Source organism: Python bivittatus, unplaced genomic scaffold (assembly GCF_059951505.1).
Source record: "Python bivittatus isolate LINGU-HERP-01145 unplaced genomic scaffold, Pbiv_v1 ctg000980_np1212, whole genome shotgun sequence".
In the NCBI taxonomy this organism is placed as follows: Eukaryota; Metazoa; Chordata; class Lepidosauria; order Squamata; family Pythonidae; genus Python; species Python bivittatus.
The window spans coordinates 8611508-8631465 of NW_028277125.1; the positions used below are offsets into that span (position 1 = coordinate 8611508).

Genomic DNA, 19958 nt, shown 5'->3' on the forward strand with positions numbered 1-19958 from the left:
CATGATAAAGGCAACACCCCCCCCCCCCCCGCATCTTGCTCCTGTTACTGCCACTATTTAATTCCTAACATGGGCTTTTACATGAGCTTGGTCAGGTTTGCTGAACTTTCTCCAACAACACTCTAGGTACTTCCTCTGTAATTTCATCTCCTGAAGTTCCTTGGAAAACCAAGGAAATACCCAGGATCAACAAATGGGAAGAAGCTGCATAGGAACTATCCAATCCAAGGCCCTCGTCACACACCCATTACAGGTGGAAATGAAGGCCTCAGTCAAACTGCCTACTAGATCCTCAGGAAAAATCCCAAGTTCCCTCTGAAACCCACTGGGAGCATTAGTCACCTGGGGCGAACTAATTAAATAGGTCCTACATCCTTGCAAGGAAAGTGGAGGCAGCACCAGCATGTTGAAAAGCAACCAGAAAGTGTTTTAACCTGGACTGATGTTAATGTCCTCCACTTTGTATCCTGTTGCAACTGCCCTGAGAGAAAAATCTGTGTGTGACAACCTGTTGGGGCTTCAATAACTTGGGTCAGATCCCACAGTTGTCATGGTGGCCAATGCACCCTCTTGGCATTTAACAGCATGGAGGTACTTGGTGGAAGGCAAGGTATATTGTATGAGGAGAAAGTAGCATCTGCAAGCAACTCATCTTGAAAGAAAACTGCTGGTTTTCACTCAAAGCTTGTGAAAGGTAGGAACTGTGGGAAATGGTCTAGGGGTGCGAGATAAAGAGAAGCTAAAAGGAAGAAGCCAGAAGGGAAATGCTTGTGTAAGATTGAAATTAACAGCTGGAGTGATAGTATATCTAATATAGAGTAGATAAAAGGAAACTGTAACAGGAGACTTTCACATCTCTTGTTCAGACCTGATGCTTCTGAGAAAACCCACCAAGCTGCTAACATTGTAGAACTAACTTTCTGGTCCTATACTTTTCAAAAATAACTTTTAGTACTAGATAGTATAAAGGAAGGAGGTTGGAGAAAACTACCCAAAAAGGTGATCTCTCTTCCTCTTGCTTGCTTTTGTCAATGTACCTAAGGACAAAACTATTCTTCTCTCTCCTTGCAGTGCAGAGAAAAGAAGAAACTGTGACCAACCAGCCTGGGATCTTCTATTGCTAGGACCCCCAACAATATGCCCAGGGGCACCAATGTGACTAAATATTTCCCTTGGTGTTTCCCAAGCTCTCTGTCTCATCTGAATCTACAAAAAATAAAGTGGGAAATTGTCATGGTATACAGTGAAGTCCCAGCCTTTGTTAACTTTATTTCCAAGAATGGTTCTGTACATCAAACAGGTCTTATAAACTTTCCTAGAAAATAAAAACAATGAGGATTGTAGGGAGACAAGGAGGAGTGACAGGTAGCATTAAGATAAATTTGTACTGTACTTTATAATCATTTATTTATTTATAAGTAAGACTTATATGGCTGCCCGTCTTCATACCATAATATGAGTGGCTCCCAAAACAATGATAAAAATATCAAAAAACCATAAAACCACAGCAAAAACTCCCAGTGCCCCAAAGGCAACATTCCACCACACATCTGCATTCCACTTTACTGGGCTCCAACCTCACTCTGCCTCAGCTCTTATGCTTTATATTTGATTATCAACCAAAACTTGAACACTGATTGCAATCCAAATTCTCCCTTTCCTCAAGTTCTCTAATGGAAGAACTGAATTTGGCAGAGAAACATACCCCAAAGAGTAAAAAAAATAAAGATATAATGAAGCATAAGTTTTCTCACTTTAGCCTATGCTTCAAAATATCATGATTTCCAACTTTCTTATAACATAGAGCCAAATATCAAAGTATCTTCACTCATCGGACAAAGCGTACCTACTTCTTATACAGCCCTGCAACATTATTCATATAAATGTTCTGCCATATGATTTTACAGAACTTTCCCAATCAATAACCATTGATAGTTTCACCAGCAACAGTGTTAGCCCTAAAGAACACTAATGGAGGCTGAAGCACCTATCTCCCTCTCCAGCAACTGTACTTGTTTAGCAATAGAATCAGTAGATGCACTGCCACCAACCCCAAAAATGGGTGCTGCCCATAAATCTGCACAAAGCTGGAAGGAATATCTAAGGCAGGAATTATAGACAGTAACACCAAAGAGACTGCTTTGTTTTCAGAGGATGGAAACAGCAGTGAAAGCCTAGCTGAAATGAAAGTGGGAAGTGCCAGGAAAGGATAACATTCTCCTCTTTCCAAATCCTGCATATTTCCCCAATGTGATTATACTTTCTGGAGAATTAAGCACCGTCTCCTGTATAATCTGATCCAATGACATCTAAATTACAATTAGACTAGCCTTCCCCAACTTGGTAAAAGCCAAGAATATATAGACACTGATAGAATCAGAAGTCTCCACCGAAGCCATTGAGCCCAACCTTCCCCTACATGCTGGAATCCAAATTAATGCAGTTTCCTTAGATTTATATAATTAGGTGCACAATATTTAGGATCCAGTGCTGAACTGCACAGGCTACAACAACTTCTTTAAACTTTCTGTAACTCAGTAGTTAATGAACAAATTGAAAATATAATGAGGCACAAATGATCAGGCTCAAATTATCCTATTTTGGACAGAATATGCGAAGACCCAGCTCTCTGGAAAAGGCTCTAATGCTGGGAAAGGTGGAAGGAAAGAAGACAATTAGCAGCAAGGTGGATGGGCTCAGTTACAGTGGCAATGAGTGCACTGTTGGGTGTGATGGAAGGCATGAGTGGAGAAGGTTCTGGAATGGAGCTTCAAGGTTGCCAGGAGGGGGGAGAGACATTCCAGGCGAAGCACCTCCTCAGTCCCCAGCCAGAGTGTGGGAAAGCCAAGAGAATGAGACTGGCACCACCCTAGGGCCTCATGGTTATAGTAACTGTTGTGCTATAGATTTAGTTGGCGAGATTCTGTCTATTAGGTGTAAGCTAATAAAGGAGCTTAACTGTTCTGGACTGCCTTGCTGTTGTTCTTGTGCTGAACCTGACATTGGGAGACTTGAAAGAACAGGTTAGGGATAGATCGTCATGGAGAAAATCTATCTGGTGGTCACTAGGAATAAAAAACGACTTGATGGCACATAATCCATTAGTTAATCAATGTCAGGGGAAAAACCACGTTAAACACGGGAGGCAGACACACCATAAAACAAGTTACTTCAAAGTTCTAAAAGCTTTATTAAATGTTAGTTTAACAAGCAAGTAAAGTTCAACCAATAGCATACATGATACTCACTTGGATTCACATTGCAATGCCGTGACCATTTTAATCGAGCCGTCAGGTAAACAGCTTGACCAAAATGGTACCGACCCCCTCAGATGCAATCCTTTTTATCCTTTAAAACCACAAACCACAGACATGACTCCTAGGTTTAGCAACTGATTCGTAACGTCCTTGGTGCTAATTTTACCATACCTTCCTGTTCTATTCCCATCAGCAAGTTGCTTAGTGTTGCATTTGACTTTTCCTGTCATTGCCCTACAAGTCACAAGAAGCTAACTTGGCTTTATCAAATGCAATCAAAATTAACATTAAAACATATAGAAGGCTACTAAAATTTTCCTCTCACATCAATAACACAATCAGTGCAAACCTGAAGAAATCTGAAATTATTTTTGCAATCTAGACTCCCTGAGATGCAAAAATTCTTTGCCCATCAGACAAATAAAACTGGTAATGAAACTAGCTTTACCTTAACTAGAAGATATATGTTTGTTATTACCTTTTTATTGGCTGCATTCACACACTGCACTAAGCCACAGGCCAATTTGTTGGGTTTTTAGCACGTTAAATAAGCTTAGCTTATTGTGATTTAGTCAGAAGCTAAAATTTAAAAATGATAGCTTAGTGCAATCAAAATGTTACACAGGTGCTATTATTTCAAATGACCTGACCTCACTTAGGCTGAATTTAACAACATCTGTATCAGTTCCAGTTCTGCTTCAGAGGGCTTACTTTTGGAAACCACTAAACTGCTCAAGAACAACAGAGTCTGCGCTTCAGCATGGTCAAGAAGAGGAACAGAACATCCCTAGAACTCAGGAAACACAGAAACAAGTTTACTTTCAGATGTAATTAAAAAAAAAAACCTATGTGGTTGTCAATTAACATAAACTGTCTTACTCCAATACAGAAAGCAACCATTACTCTGTAATTGGCATGTCGTTATTCACAAGTAGAGCATAACTGACATCTTTTTCTCTTCTGATCTTTATAACAAGTTCATAATATGAGAGGGATGTTTGGGAAGTGTGCTGGTAGCAAAAATGACTACTATAACCAGACGCCATGATTATATTTCATGTAACCTAGTCATCAAAATAGAAAATTTGTGTCTTATCTAAGAGACAGCTTTCTTTTAAAAAAGTTTTTTAAGCTTCTAAGAAGGACAGAGACAATAGATTGCAGACAACAATAAGATGCTTAGTCTACAAGTACAGTTCTGGATAAAATCTGCTGGGCTTCACATTTCAGCTTCAAGGACATAAGGAAAGGGATATTTATTTATCTTCCTTACTTTCAGCACAAAAACATGATCTCATTCTATTATCTTACTCAAAGACACCCTTCTGTCAAATGAACCAGGAATTAAGCAAAATCAAAGAAAGCACTCCTGAAATTTTACAAGACTGGTGTGGTGGTGGTGGGGATTTAATTACAGCTAGGTTGCATTCATATGTCAAACCTTCACTTTCAATCATAAAAGCATTTAATTTTTTAAATGGCAACTCTCAAAAAAAATTTAGTGGAAAAAAGAAGACAAAATTGACCTCATGTTCCACCAAATGCTCTGTCAAAATAATTCAAGCCACTGTTACCTTGCTGGCTCCCAAACTGCTTATACAAGCAGTTAAAAGTTATGGAAGGAAAGTTAAACAGTAGATATAAATTCAAAATCAGATACAAGGGACAAAGGCAGATAACAGATTATTACTGGAAGATACGGATGAGATACTTTGTTTTTTTCAAATATTCAAAAAACTCTTTTTCTAGTACTCCAGACTTTTAATCCCACTAACACCACCCTACCATAAAAAATAAGTAGCAAAGAGTTTAGCAAAAACAATTTCTACCTGTAGGCACAGCTAATTAAAAGAACAAAGGATAATGTTAAATGAGAAACTTTCCTCAGCACTTCTGAATTCACTAATCCCTGATTTTGTATTAGAGAGGTTCTTAAGATTCATGACTGAAGAGATGTATTTGTAAATAGAATGAAAAACTATAAAATAACTATTGAAAATATACACAAGCTTGTTTCTTCATGTTACAGAAAAAGCCAATCCATCTTTCTCCTGTGTATGCATCCAATAAAAAAAAATATAAAAGGAATTTTGTTACATGTTGTTTTGTTACAGCAACTGAAATGTTGTGGCATGCCTTATGCATAAGCTCATTTGTGTTTTCCTCTGGACTCATCAAGTTGCAGCCCTAACAAACCAGCCAGAATGGCCTCTTGCCTGCTTTGTTTGGAGAAAGCATGAAGTGCAGAAGTTCATCAACAAAGCAGCCTTTCCTGATTCCATCTGCCCAGCAGACAGATGGTGGCAATGGGATTGCCAGTGATGGGGTGACCCTAATGGGGTTATCCCTTTGGGGAGGGCAAGGGCCATCCCTTTTGACCCTGGGAAAAAGGATTCAAGATTAAGGATTAAAATGTGTCAGTGTAAAGGGGTGGGGGGTAGGGAGAGGGGGTTTCTATACATTTTCCTGACACAGGAAGTGCAGGATCTGGGGCAGTTAAGACTGGGTTACTTCATCTTACAGGCACAGATCCAAGTAGTCATACCAATTTGTCCACTCACCACTTGATGCTGTTGCTGAATGCCAGAATGATCCACAATACCATATCTTACATTCATGATCTCATTAAGAATAAATGGATTGATCTGGTTTATAACACCGAGTCTTGGGCAGAAGAGATGGGTGGTCCCAGATTTAACCTGGTTATTGCCCACCTAGGTATGCTTTATAGTATTAAGGTAGATAATTGAGACCTGTTTGGGGGGGGGGGGGAATGCAGTCATCCATTTCCCTCACTAGGAAACCAATTATTTTCTAATCTACGTGTGTGAACCTGTACGTTGTGCTGAGTTAGGAGGGTAGACAGGGATGTTGGTATACCATTGATTTTGTGGTCCATCAGCCTTTACAGCAGAATTAATAACCTTTGGAGTTTGTTCCTTTCAGAACTTGGAAATGGAACATCTTAAGACTTCACGGTTATGTTAACCATGTGACTGTCACAGTTCATAAGAAATTCAAAACACAGGGCAAATGAAGATCTAGTTTTTGTTTCTGAATGTCAGGATAATGAACTGATGACTGAAGCAGGGAGGTAATGGCTGAATCATTTCACATTTTGGTTGACTGTTGGTCCCCTTTACAGGAATGAGAGGCCATTTAGAAAGGTTCACTTCTGAAGACTTATGGAACTAGACTAATTATTGAATGCTTGGGGTTTTTCGAATGGATATAACTGTTGCTATTGCTGAAATTCTAGCCTCACTATGGAACCGTGAGGTGGCCAGGTTCGCACCTGAGAGTTCCCTCCTCTTGCACTGATTTACAGAGCAGCACAGAAAAATGAAATGCTGGGAAGGCAACTAGTGCACAGATGGTACCAAGACTCAGCAGCAAAACTTCCAAGCACAGGAGAGAGATGCCTAACTTGTGGCAATTTCAGAAGCAAAGAGGACTTTTTTTTTTTTTGCCTCTACTCATGTCCACAGTGAACCAGTAGCAGACCTTTTTTTGAGTACTTAAGGATCTGGCCAGTGTAAGTATGACAGTTCAGTTGAGCCCTAGCTTGGAGAAGTGATGCAATGAGTCTGTGTTGCACTTTTATGAGCAAAATCACTCAAATTCACACTGATCTGGGTGTGAAAATTAAAGGTAGACCTGATTATTCATTGTGGCATCAGTTTCAGACACTTGATTGAAGAGGGTTCTCACAGGTATTCCCCCACCCATCTATACATTTGCAACCTTCAAAGCAAGCCCATTAGGAATGTCGGGGTGGGCTGAGAAAGTCATGAGTACCTAATGACAGGTATTTATGAAAGGGAGTAATGCTAACAGACTTGAAGATGTCAATGATTTCACCTATCATGAAAATGACCTCTGTGATTCTGGAGATATTACCAAACTACTGTGCAATCACTAACACCACCATTTGGGGCACGATTATGAAAGAGTGTTGGCTTGAAAACAGTTGTATGAAACTGATTTTTTTTAATTCACTGCAGTCCAGTTTTACGGATGGTTTCAGCAAAGGATCTACCTTGGTTTCTCTCACCGATGCCATGTTATGAGAGAGAGATGGGGAGATGTCAACCTACTAATTCTTCTTGATCTCTTAGCAGTTTCTGGTATCATGACTTTGGCCTCCTATTGGGATGACTCTATGAGCTGGGAATTAGAAACACAGTGCTTCCATTTCTATCTACGGGGCTGTTCCCAAATAGTAGCACTGGGTGACTTTCATTCAGACCTACTGCAGTCATACTGAGGGGTCATGACATCCATGGGGTCAGTCTTGTCACCCATGCTATTTAATATCTATATAAGCTGCTGGAAGAGATGATCTAGATGTCTGGAGTGCAATATCACCTATGTGCAGATGACATGTAACCAATTTCTGGATATAAGCAGTGTCCAACTAGAGAGTTTCCTTCCCAGGATTGAGCTTCAGTGTGTTGGCCCTCATCCACTCTATAAATCCCTAAAGGTCTCTAGACCTGAATATTTGAAAAATCTCCTTACCCAATACATACCACACCACAATTTGAGATCTGCTCAAGAAAGCTTGTGGACAGTTCTTCATCTGTGAGAGGCTGTTAGGACACATGGCTTTGGTGGGCCTTCTGCCAACATCAGACCTTCAGAACAAATGTCCGATAGACCTAAGAAATGGCTCCCTCACTTTGGATTTTAGAAAACAGCTAAAGACATACCTATTTACTTTGGCATTTCCTGAAACCTGAATGGCCTTATTAAATTTGGCTTTAAAGATTATTAGAATTCTTATGTTAATAAAAAATATTTTAATGTTTAGGGTTACTTTACTGTTTGAAATTCTAATGTTATTTTGAGATGTTATTGTTAGAAGCTGCACATAGCGCCATGAGGTGATAGGGATATCAATGGAAAGCACAGCATGCTTAATTTTTAGAAGTTATATTTATGCAGATATTAATTTTCCCTGAACCTCCAAACCCTTAAGAGTTTATTCTGAAAATGAGCTGGACCACATTGGAAAGAGTTTGTCTACGAGAAAATTTAAGATGCAATTGTTTCTGATTCACAAGACATTTGCACTGTGAACAGCTCTAGATAAACACTTTGTCCTTCAACCCAACTGATAAAAAATGCAAAGTATGTATTTGGTAAGATAGTAAGTTGTACCACACCCAGGTGTCTGGATGGGTCTAAAAGATACACTGAAGATAAGATCAAGAGCTGGAAGTCACAAAAAACTAGAGTAAATTATTGCTGCAAGTGTAGATCTTCAGTTGCAGTATTTGTGTGCTGAATTTTGGGATGCCTTTAGAAAATTAATGATCATGATAAATTTACCTACAGTCTCAAAAGTTAGTACCAGGTGGGATAACAGCCTTAGTTTCAGCTTCACATTACACAGCATAAGTGATATAACAGAGGACATTCTCCTGGATACATTCCCAAAGCCCAGATGGAGCCAAATCTACTGAGAATGCTTCTGGATAAATTACCACAGGTGCATTTTTATACTAAAACTCATCAAATAAATTCTGAAAATAATCTATTTTATGTAGGCTACAAATATATTACTGATGCTATTGTTTCACAGGTCCAATGTGAATGCCTTTATTTACATTGTAGAACTGGCTCTCAGTATCAGCTATCCTGGGTCTGCAGAGCTGAAGGGGCAGTTGGATTTTTATAGAAGTGTAATTTTTTCCCAGATATTTCCATTTCATTTTTCAAATGTACACCTTGCCTTGTTGTGTGAGCCAAAATAGGAAGCATGTCTAATATTGCTATTCCTGTTGTACTAAAGGGTCTAGTTCTGGGTTATTCAGAAAGGTGGCAATAGACAATGTTCTCTAAAATAATGTTCACTTCAGAAACTGGTAGCCACAAAAAGAAAGTAACATGAAAATAGATTTAAGACTGAATGTATGGAACATAATCCAAGCAAAGGCTCCACTTGAGTGTCAGTGTGGTGTAATGGTGTTTGAATAAGACAAGGGACTCCCAGATTCAGAACCGCTCTCAGCCACAGCAGCTCACTGGATGACTTGTGTCATTCTATATTATCCTACCTCATAAGGTTGCTGTTTTAAGCACTAAGTAAAGGGAAATTCCATGTAAGCAACCTTATTACGTTAATAATAACAAGAATAGCAAATACAAAAATAACTCCCCTCAAACCATCATCACCCATTTGTTCAAACACATGACAATGTGAAACGTGTTTCAGCAGCTGATATAAACCAGCTTAATTCTCAAATAATGCTGGTAGATGTAATGCTCCAATTATATGTTACTCCGAAGCTCCAGGGATCAGAGGCCACTGCAAATTGATGGAGCCAAGCCAGGTCTATCTGTTCATCATCCATAGTCAGAAGCTTGCCATCTGTTCCACATAAATGATGCAACAATGCCAGAATCTCCAACTGAGAAAAAGACTGCCATCTGTGGATTGCCAGACATTAACAGGAAAATCTTAAGAAGTCACTAGAAATTTCAGAAAGAAATTCTATGACAGTTTTATGTTCAAATACCTGTGACAGGAAAATAAGACTGGCATAACAGTATAGGCCAGGATTCCCAACCTGGGGTGCCTGCACACCCAGGGGGTGTGAGATGGAATTTCAGGGGGTGTGACAATTTTATGCACTGAGTTAAAAGCTTATTTTTTTAAGTTCAATTTGTTCACCTGCATTAGAAATTAGATTTCTTCATCTTCAAATGTGATATTACTTTTGTAGGGGGTGCGAACATTAATCAAACATTTCCTAGGGGTGTGGGGCAGAGAAAAAGTTGGGAACCATTGGCACAGACAATGCTTATATTTAGAAAAACCACAATATGGAGGCTTGAATGTCACATGACATTCTGGAAGAGAAAACAGGAAAACCGCAATACAATAGCTACACCACTGAATAGTTAGTCACACATCTAGAAAGGAGGTTAGAAGTGCAGCCAATATCATAACGTGTGAATTTTAAAGCAAAGGTAGAGGAAGAAACTGTTCCCAAAAGATGGAGGGGATGCAAGATCTTTGATCCTTCCAATCCATCCAACAAAGTTCCTAATTGTTCCCTTATGGAACACAGCTCTACCAGCCAAGACAACTGAACGTGATACATCTCCTTACAAACAATGACCAAATGAGAATGTAGCCTTGTCCAGATTCTAGGCTTTCCAGAGACCATTTAGATTCATTGTGAGAATCAAACACCAGAACTTGCACTTGTGGTGCTTAAATCTGGAATTGAGTATAATCCACACCAGTACTCACCAGCCATATTGGATTTCAACTATAATTTTCAGCCAACATGACTGTTATTTTAATTCATGGATCCAACAATCTCAGTTTTCCCTCAAACTTTCCCTTTCTTCAGGCAACACAGAAGTTGTCCTCTTCTAGTTCTGCCTCCAATTTGAAAAATGGAGAACAAAAACATATGCTCAAACAGGCACTCGTCAATGTTGAGATCAGGCTGCCTTTTTCCAGAGTGAACAAGTCACATTTAAAAACACACATACACCACCTCTGAAATTTTGGTAAACCATAATTATTAAAACTGAATCATCAGTATATTGTACACACAGAAATAGCAACTACTTTTCTATGCCAATGATCACACCTTACCACTTAGAACAAACATTCTTTAAATAGCATAACAGGCTGTGTGTTATTATGATAGTGCCCTTCCTAACAGATTAAGGAACCACGAAATAATAGCTGCAGAAACCAAGATACACCATCCTACATCTGGATTATCTAGAAAATCCAGTAATAGCCATATCTTAATTCTGTAAGTTTCTAGATGCTTGAAGTCGTATCTTGTTCAGTAGGACTCCCTTCTAAATGACTATGCATAGGACTTCAATTATATCAATATTCCTGACTAACTGGGTCAGTTTTCATGAAGAGAGGCACATCTAACTATTTATATTTTGCTTTAAGTTTATTTAGCTAACAAAGACATTGGCTTGTTCCTCTCAGGGTAAATGCTTTACAGAACATGCCCAACTTACTGCCCCCAAAACCGTGAGTATATTTCCCCCCATGACTTTGAAATTCCTAAACATCTATATATTTAATGTATTTAATTAAATAAAAAAATAATTTCCTTGCCCCTGCCATGTCTTCGACCTCGTTCTGTCTACTAAATTAATTGTACTAAATTATGCCACTGAATACCCAATTGTGGTCCTCAACTAAAAGAAGTTGTGCACCTTTGCATTAAACATACTATGGACCAAGCTATCCACGACTTGCTATCCATACCCACTCATATGAGAAACTAGTGGGCATGGCCTGAGCCGCTTACGTTTTTGCATCAACAAGCCATACGCTGGTTTACCATGATGTGCGAACAAGTCAGCGAGTCTGTCTTTTGTTACCCCAGAAATACAGTTTTACAAGCTTTAAAACAACAAATATTTGGATTATGTTCCTAGATTCTACAAATGCTGCACTTTGTTTCTAAAGAGTGTATTTTATTGTAACAAGTAGTTGGTATGCATTCTTGTTCAATTAACAAACTACCTGTGAGTGCGTTTACTGAACATGCATTTGTCTATTAACCTATTAAAGGAATGCAGGAAATGCAGTAAGACAGAATGTCAGTTTTGCTTCTTTGCTCTCACTTTTACCAGGTGGATATAGGGCCCTGATCAGCACTAAGCTACAATGTATGGCAAAGAGATTTATTACTCTGGTGCCAGGTATAATTCGACCCTAACTATGCAGCAATTCCTTCTCAGATTATCCAAGACACCCACCCTGTCTTTTAACACCCAACAGCTTTCAAGGTTTTGATAAAGGCTTCCCTTTATTGTTCAGCAGAAGATGAAATAGTAACAGTCCTTCCCACTCAATACTTCTTTCAGAAATAAACATATAAGGAATAACTACTGAAAGCTAGAATACAGGTAATATGAAGTTTGCCTCTGCCCCAATTCAATATTTTTTTTAGTATGTCTGCTCTTTAACTGCTAATTGCTGTGGAAATTGATTCTAGATTCTGATGAGAGAACGGCCTTGCCTCCAGCAGCCCAGCTGGTCTTTTGGTGAAGATAAAAAAAAGGCTGGAGGGAAAACAAGCTCTGTTTGGGAGTCACAGTTTATGTGAATCTAGAATTCTGGCCAGGGTCATAAGCCATATTTTCTTAATGCTTTAAGAAAACAACGGAGTTCATACATTTTGAACCATAATCTGGTGAAGTCACAAATAGATGGGTTTATGCTATGCTAAGAAAAAAAAATAAATGAAATCAGTTCATTAAGAAGCAAGATAATTACAATTAAAAATACCCTGTGAACCCAGTCTATGATTGTTTGCAGAGCAACAAGTCAAAGTCTTCTATTTACATACAATCACAAGCCACTAATAGTTTAAGCACTCCCACCTATAAAAACAGCCAAGCATCAGCAAGCTGATAAAAGGCAATAAACCAGGAACTCCTGGAATCTGGATTAGTGCAGGTTTTAATCTGAATCACTGGGTGTCTATATATGTATAGCTCAAGAATAGTATAGCTAACACAGCAAATTTGTGGGGGTTTTCCCCCAAAGCGAACATGGAAGTAATATTATAAGCATCTGAATTTTCAGTATTTCAAATCTTAAGACGATAAAACTCACAAAATTGCCTTAGGCAGCTCTCTCAAACTACTTCACAGGGATTAAGTAAAGTTTCCCTCCAGTTGAGCTCAACTCTGATGATAACCTGATCATATCCGTGTTGTTTTTCTGTATTAAAGAAAAATAGGATAATCCAAAATCTGTTAGCTGAACTTCATAGAGGAAGGTAGGATAATGATAATAAACATTTCAAACCTGTTTTACTAGTCTAATATTATCATTATATCAGGCAGGTGACTTACTAACAGCTTCAATATGACCTGTAGGATTTTTCTGCACCTATGGGTGCGTCTAGCACAGTATGCAACTCTCAAATCACGGGTAGTGGAATAAACTGGCTCCTTCATTGCTGATAAGCAACACTTTATTTCATTTATACAGCACTCCTTATCTCTTAGTTATCCTCTCAATGGTACAAGATAGCTAATATTCTAAGGGAGAAAAGGTGAACTGTGACTTAATGTTTATGCTTATAGATAAGGCTACATTTGGAACTAAGAATGAGAACAGTACGCCTTTTAGCATTCCACCTGCTACACCAACATTAGCTTCCAGGGGAACTCAATGGCAATGTAGAGGCTGGTTTGCATATAGGTTTTGGCTTAGTATGTTGTGTGAACCCTGCTATTATATTACATAAAGGAATGGGAAACTTGTGCTCTTCCAGATATCGTTGACCATCCTGACTCAGTCTACTGAGAACAAAACATGAAGAAATACAAACTCCCTACCATTGGATTATGAAACAATCTAACTTCCTCATTCTCAGCTTTTCTATTGACGTTTTAGGAGCAGAAGTGCTTGAAATCATCAGTTCTCTTCCCCAATTATCTTTCACTTTTACTTTATGACTCCATTACAATATTAGGTCATAAAATCCCCTCAGGCTGGTCTTATGCATTATATTAAAAAGAATAACTGCTGCAGATTTAATTTCAATAAAGGCATACATACATGTTCTGCTCTGATGAATATTAGGATTATTTAAGGTAACACTTGGTGTTTCAAATTGAACAGACTGGAAGATTTTATTTGCTTTCTGATATTTTACCTCGATGGGGACGCACAGCAATGATGAGCACGAAGCGAGTATGGAAAAGCAAGTAGCAATCAGCCTAGCAACTAAATGCAGATTAGTCCGCACTATCATGCTTCCCATAGCTACCTATGGTTGCTAAAGTTGGACCACAAAAAAAACTAGACAAGATGACTTGACTTGTTTGAGCTGTAGTGTTGGAGAAGGCTCCTGTGCGTTCTTTGCTCAGCAAAAGTGACAAACAAGCAAGTACTGGACCATATAAAGCCAAACATATCACTGGAGGGCAAAATCACAAAATTCCCCCTTGCTTGTTTCGGCCATGTCATGTGATCAAACTCACTGGAAAAGGCAGTTATGCTCAGAATGGTCAGCGGTCAAAGGAAACAAGGCTGCCCCAAAAACATGGGGGCTAGACACCATCAAGATCAATAGCAGCCAGAGCATAAAACAACTAAAAGATGCTGTACAAGATCGAAAATCATGGAGAGGGCTGGCCCACAGAATCACCAAGAGTTGGACATGACTGAATGGATGGCATTATCATCATCATCATCATCATCACTGCTACACAGATTGCATATTACTACACAGATTGCAATTTTGGCCTGCTACAGATAGGAAAAATTATGCTTTAATTCAAATGGGGGGGGGGGGTTCTGCCAGCCCTGGATGATTATGTGGCAGTAATAGTGTACTGTAATGGAGCACAGGCCTGCACACATACATACAGGGATGTGATGGGTTGACTTTCTGGTATCCTCAAGAGGGGGTTCTTAAACTCTCCCCCATAATCCCACTATTACAACCTCCCACAATGGGAGGTACGTTGGTCAGTCTGAAGGTTGTTGCCACACTTTTCATTCAGAAACAAATTCCATCTTCCCCCACCCCCTGGGCCGGTGCTTTACTCTTTACGGAGGGATAAATGGAAAGATTCTCCTGCTATTACCTCACTGTTTTTTTTCGATAACATCAGAGCTGTAAGTCATGTTAGGCTACTTCTCTGTCAGAATGAATGTACCAGAACAATGATAAGAGTTATTTATTGTACATATTAACAATTAAAGAATCAGTTTAGCATTGAAAAAGCAATAAGGAAATGAAAGAGGAAATAAGGAATTCTGCCAGCACCAAGGATGTTATTCACATACACATATACATGCACACAAGTATAAGCATATACAGTACACAGGTAGATACTAGAAAGGAGAAAGACAAATCCACAGTATACATTTATGAAAGAATCCTATTTGCATATAGCCCCACATTTCCTCTTGCTTACTAATCCTACTGAACAGAAAATGCTGCCTTCTACCTGGATTACAGCTGGCAGATCTTGGTGTATATTAATTTTAACCCAGTACCTTTGTTATTCTATTTGGATACTATGATAGAATATTCTTACTTGAGTCGCACTGTTCTCTGAAAGATTAAATCAAAGGTTAAACAAAAGACCAGAATACCTCCTCACCAGCAATCATCACCCAGATAAACAGAGATTAACACCAAGATTATCACCAGACAATCAAGCAGTAAACAATACCCTAATCAAAGAACTACCAGGAAAGAACCCCCCCCCCCCAAACACTGGCAGGGCAAGCCACTGTATATAAACAGAGAGCAAACCCCACTCCATTCTACTTATTCATTTATTTATTAAATTTATATGCCACCCATCCCCCCAGAGGGTGACTCTGGGCAGCTCACAATTAAAGTAAAACCTAAAAACAGTTAAAAATATAAATATCCACATTAGTTAGTTAAAAAGTCAAACTATATAAAAAGATCAGATACATAAAAAAGGCTAAAAACATTCAAGATGACCGGGTTGGGGCGGGGGGGTAGAATCAATTATTCCACAAGCCAATTCCAATGGTGCGAGCCCTTGTCCGGCCCCCAGGCCATCTGGCATAGCCAAGATTTCACACTCTTCCTGAAGGCCATGAGAGTGGGGGTAACACTGAAGATGTTACTTAGCCAGGTAATGAAACATCTGCAAGAAAACAACCAAGCTCAGAGAACTCCAAGGATTCCACAATTCAACCCTGAGCTACATATATTTTCTTCTGTTGGTACAAATAAAAGTGGTGACTGTCTGTTTAAAGAGAGATCTGTTTCAAATATGGTTTATTCATATCTATAGAATGAAAGCATGAATTGTTTCATTGTTTGTAAGGACAGATTGTCAGAATTAGTGAAGGATACAAGAGCCATGATAAGTTCTGACAGATCATTATCTGGTACTGTCAGGAGTGACTCTTGAGTAAATATGGGCATGGGAGAAAAGAGATGTTAAAGAAAGTAGAGTGAAAGCAGAATGACTGGAGGAAAAGTAAATACAATTCCCATATGAGAAAGTATTAGTAGATTAATCTGACAACAGCATGAATGTTAACTGGACACAGGGAAAGAGGAAGTAGTAGCTGGTTAGAAGAAAGTGAGAAGAATTATGTTACCATAGAAGTGTTCACAGTTACTCTAATGGGAAGTATGAAAAGGGAAGCTTAGTAGAGTGATTAAATGAATGAGGTGGAAAAAACGTATGTAATGTATGCATGTTTGTAAGAGTGACTGCTGCAAAAATGGGGATGAGAGAAAGATGATTTGTATACAGAGAAAAAGACATTTGCAGTGAAGCCAAGGAACAATTTTAAAGGAAATAAAAATGGTTCTGGACATAGTGAAAAGGAATAAAAAAGGAGTATGTTGTACTTCTGTCAATTTAGAGAAAGCATGTAATATGGATAGCTTGATTCATGGAAAGTTTTTTGTGAATATGGAATTGAAGGCCAGTTGCTGAATACAATAAAAGTTGTATATGTTTGAAGAGCATGCAATAAATGAATTGGTTTATTACTGAGCAAGGAGCAAGACAAGGATATGTGATGCCCTCTTGATTGTTTAATATATTGATGGACGAATGTACAAGGGAAGCTTGTGCTTATGCTAGAGGTATATTGTCTGGGGACATAAATGTGTGTGTACTTTTGTATGCAGACAATCCTATGTTGTTAACAATGTGAATGACTTGTAATGAATGTTAGGCTATGTGATGCAATATGCATCAAAAACGTATATCAGATAGAGATAGATAGATAGATAGATAGATAGATAGATAGATAGATAGATAGATAGATAGATAGAAACACCCACACTTTAAATCTAGATTTTATTTATAGATATAAATAAAAATAAGCATAAAATACAATAAAAAATAATGCATAAATAGTGGTGATCACCAAGATTAGTACCATTCTTCAGTCATATGTGAGACAAATAGAACAGACAGAGACAGAGAATTGAGCAACCTGGGGAGATACATCAGAGTCCCAGTCAGGCAGAAAATGCAACAAGTAATTGTTGTATGCTCTGCCAGGGTATTTCTTCAAAATGGGACAGATGAATGTCATGCATGATCCCCTGTACAGAGAGCAACAGAGAAAGCTGTGGCTCACAAACACCACAGAACCATGCTGACATGAGCAAGATGGCTGATGTTGAGGGAGATTTTTATAATGCCCCCACAGAGGGTAGTGTATCCAATCTGGACAAGATGAAAGAAGTGGACTGCATGTCATATCCTTTACATGTAGAACATGCAGCAAAAGGTTGCAACATATCCTATTCTCAGAATTCCCTAAGCTGGCTAATTCCCCTTTCAGTTTCTCAGGGCTACATTTTTGGTCCAGCTGAGTTTGCGACTGGAAAAAATACTAGATAATTTGGAGGGCACAAAATTGGTTTAAAGAATAAAGTTATTAGATCCATACTGTTCATTTGCTATTCATTCAAATTTTCATCACAGAATACAAGACTTAACTTTCATACCCTTGACAACTCTCTTATTTGTTAAATCTTGGATTTAACCCACTGTGGTGCATAATCCAGATAGAGTTGTACTGTGCTGTCAAAGGCTTTATTTATTATCAAGATTCATAAGAGCGCCCAACTCAGAGTGACTTGGGGAGTGTACAACATGAAAAACAAAAAATAACCTCCCCCAACCATTTAACATTCAACATATACAATATATCAATATAAAATACAAAATCGTGACCCAGCAACATAGATGTACAGCGCTGATACTTTTCTCTGACATTAGACACAGCCACTCTCTGGCAGACTCAAAATGCCTGGGATCAAACACAAGTCACTGAAACAGTACTACTGCCAGGACTGTAGTGGGGAACAGTGAACCATCTCTTGGCTGCAGTGGGTATCCTAGCCTGATATTTCTAGAGTACTTGCTATCTTTCCAATCACTTATAACAGACTATTTGACATTCAGTGTTTGGTCTCCAAACATGTCTAGGATTTGCTAGAACTAACAGATTTACTTGCTTTAGGTATCAGCCAACACCTAGCTGACCTTAGCTAATCTTGGGGGGGGGGGCTTAAGCAGGACTGCTCTTGGTTAATACTTGGATGGCAAACAACCACCAAGAAGCACCAGGGCTGTAGACTAAGAATTTGACATTTGTTGCCAACTTAACCATGTTACACTGACTTCTGTAAATTTAATCTCAGTTCATTGTGATTTCACTAGAACTATTGCATGGCAGCCTGCCTACTGTTATAGAACAAAGAGGTCAAAGATAAACCAGCCCTTGAAAAAGTTCACAATACAATGGCAGCATTGCTATAAAGAAAGAACAGCCTTGATGGCACTCACCATTCTAAAGACATCTACCTTAACATTCTCCTACTTCCATGACACATTGAAAATTCTGTATAGACAGGATTTCCGGTGAGGACTCATGGCAAACTAGATGTCTCCAAGGGAGAGGAGATGGCATCGCAATGTGATCAGCGGGCAGATGGTGTTTTCTGGCCAGCCAAACCTCTCCAGATAAAGGAGACCATGAGATTGCTCCATGTATTCCAGACAGCTGCTCCTCATGAGTAAACTGCAGGAACTGAGGTTTCTGCAGCTAGCTCGCGGGTTGAGCGGCTGGAAGTCGAGGGATATCCACCAACCTCACCACTGCAATGTAGCCTTATGGACATAAAGTTCTACTTAATCACCTTTGGAAATTGCTTATTAATTGTTTTTTTTAACTATTAAGAACCTTCCAATCAACAAGTTTTATAAGATCCACTGTGTGAGTTCCCTTTAATTTTTAATGAAAGAAGTTTTAAAGATAAGTTAAGGACATTAAAAAAAAAGTTTTTTGAATAAGTGGCAAAAGTGTGATTAGAATGCTGATTTTAGAAAGTTATAAATGGACTAGGGTCCAGATAGATTTGAAATAAGATTATAAAATTCATCATGGGAATCCTTCCTGTGGAAAAATGTTCTTGTTTTGAATTTTTTGAAAGAAAACATGATACAGGTAGTCCTCGATTTATGACCATTTGTTTAGCGACTATTCAAAGTTACAATAGCGCTGAAAAAAGTGACTTATGACTGGTCCTTGCACTTATGACTGTCAGAGCATCCCTGCGATCACATGATCAAAATTCAGATGCTTGGCAATCGGCATGTATTTATGACAGTTGCAGCATCCCAGGACCACGTGATCGCCATTTGCGACCTTCCCAGCCGGCTTCTGACAAGCAAAATCAATGGTGAACCATGTGATTCACTTAACAACTGCCACAGAAAGTCATAAAATCAGGTGCAGTCACATGATGCTTCACTTAACAACTGCACAGCTTAACAATGAATTTTCCAGTCCCTATTGTGGTTTTAAGTAGAGGACTACCTGTAAGATGGGAATTTGAATGTTGGACATTAGAGGGAACCAGAGGACAATTAAAGAAAAAAAACAACTAAATCTCTTACTAATACAGAATGAAGCAAAATACTTTAACACAGGACATATTCAAGGATATTTGTGAGCAATGGATCCAGAAATTAATTTTAAAAGTGTCCACCATTACAGATAGATGGCTTTTAAGAAATATTGTAGAAGAGGAACAGGTTCTGCCAGATGGGACTGGGATCTGAAAGTGGATTTGAAAATAATAAGCTGCAAGGGTGATATGAAAAAAGATGTTATCCTGGATATACAACTGAAACCGACTGATGTGTTAATAATTG

The 19958-nt window shown here is 38.7% G+C and overlaps 1 protein-coding gene across 5 annotated transcripts in view; it reads right to left on the reverse strand.

The window, feature by feature from the left end:
• Window positions 1–19958, reverse strand: part of ATP11B (ATPase phospholipid transporting 11B (putative)) — a 91861-nt gene that overhangs the window by 67223 nt on the left and 4680 nt on the right. The gene's annotated exons all lie outside the window — the stretch shown is intronic.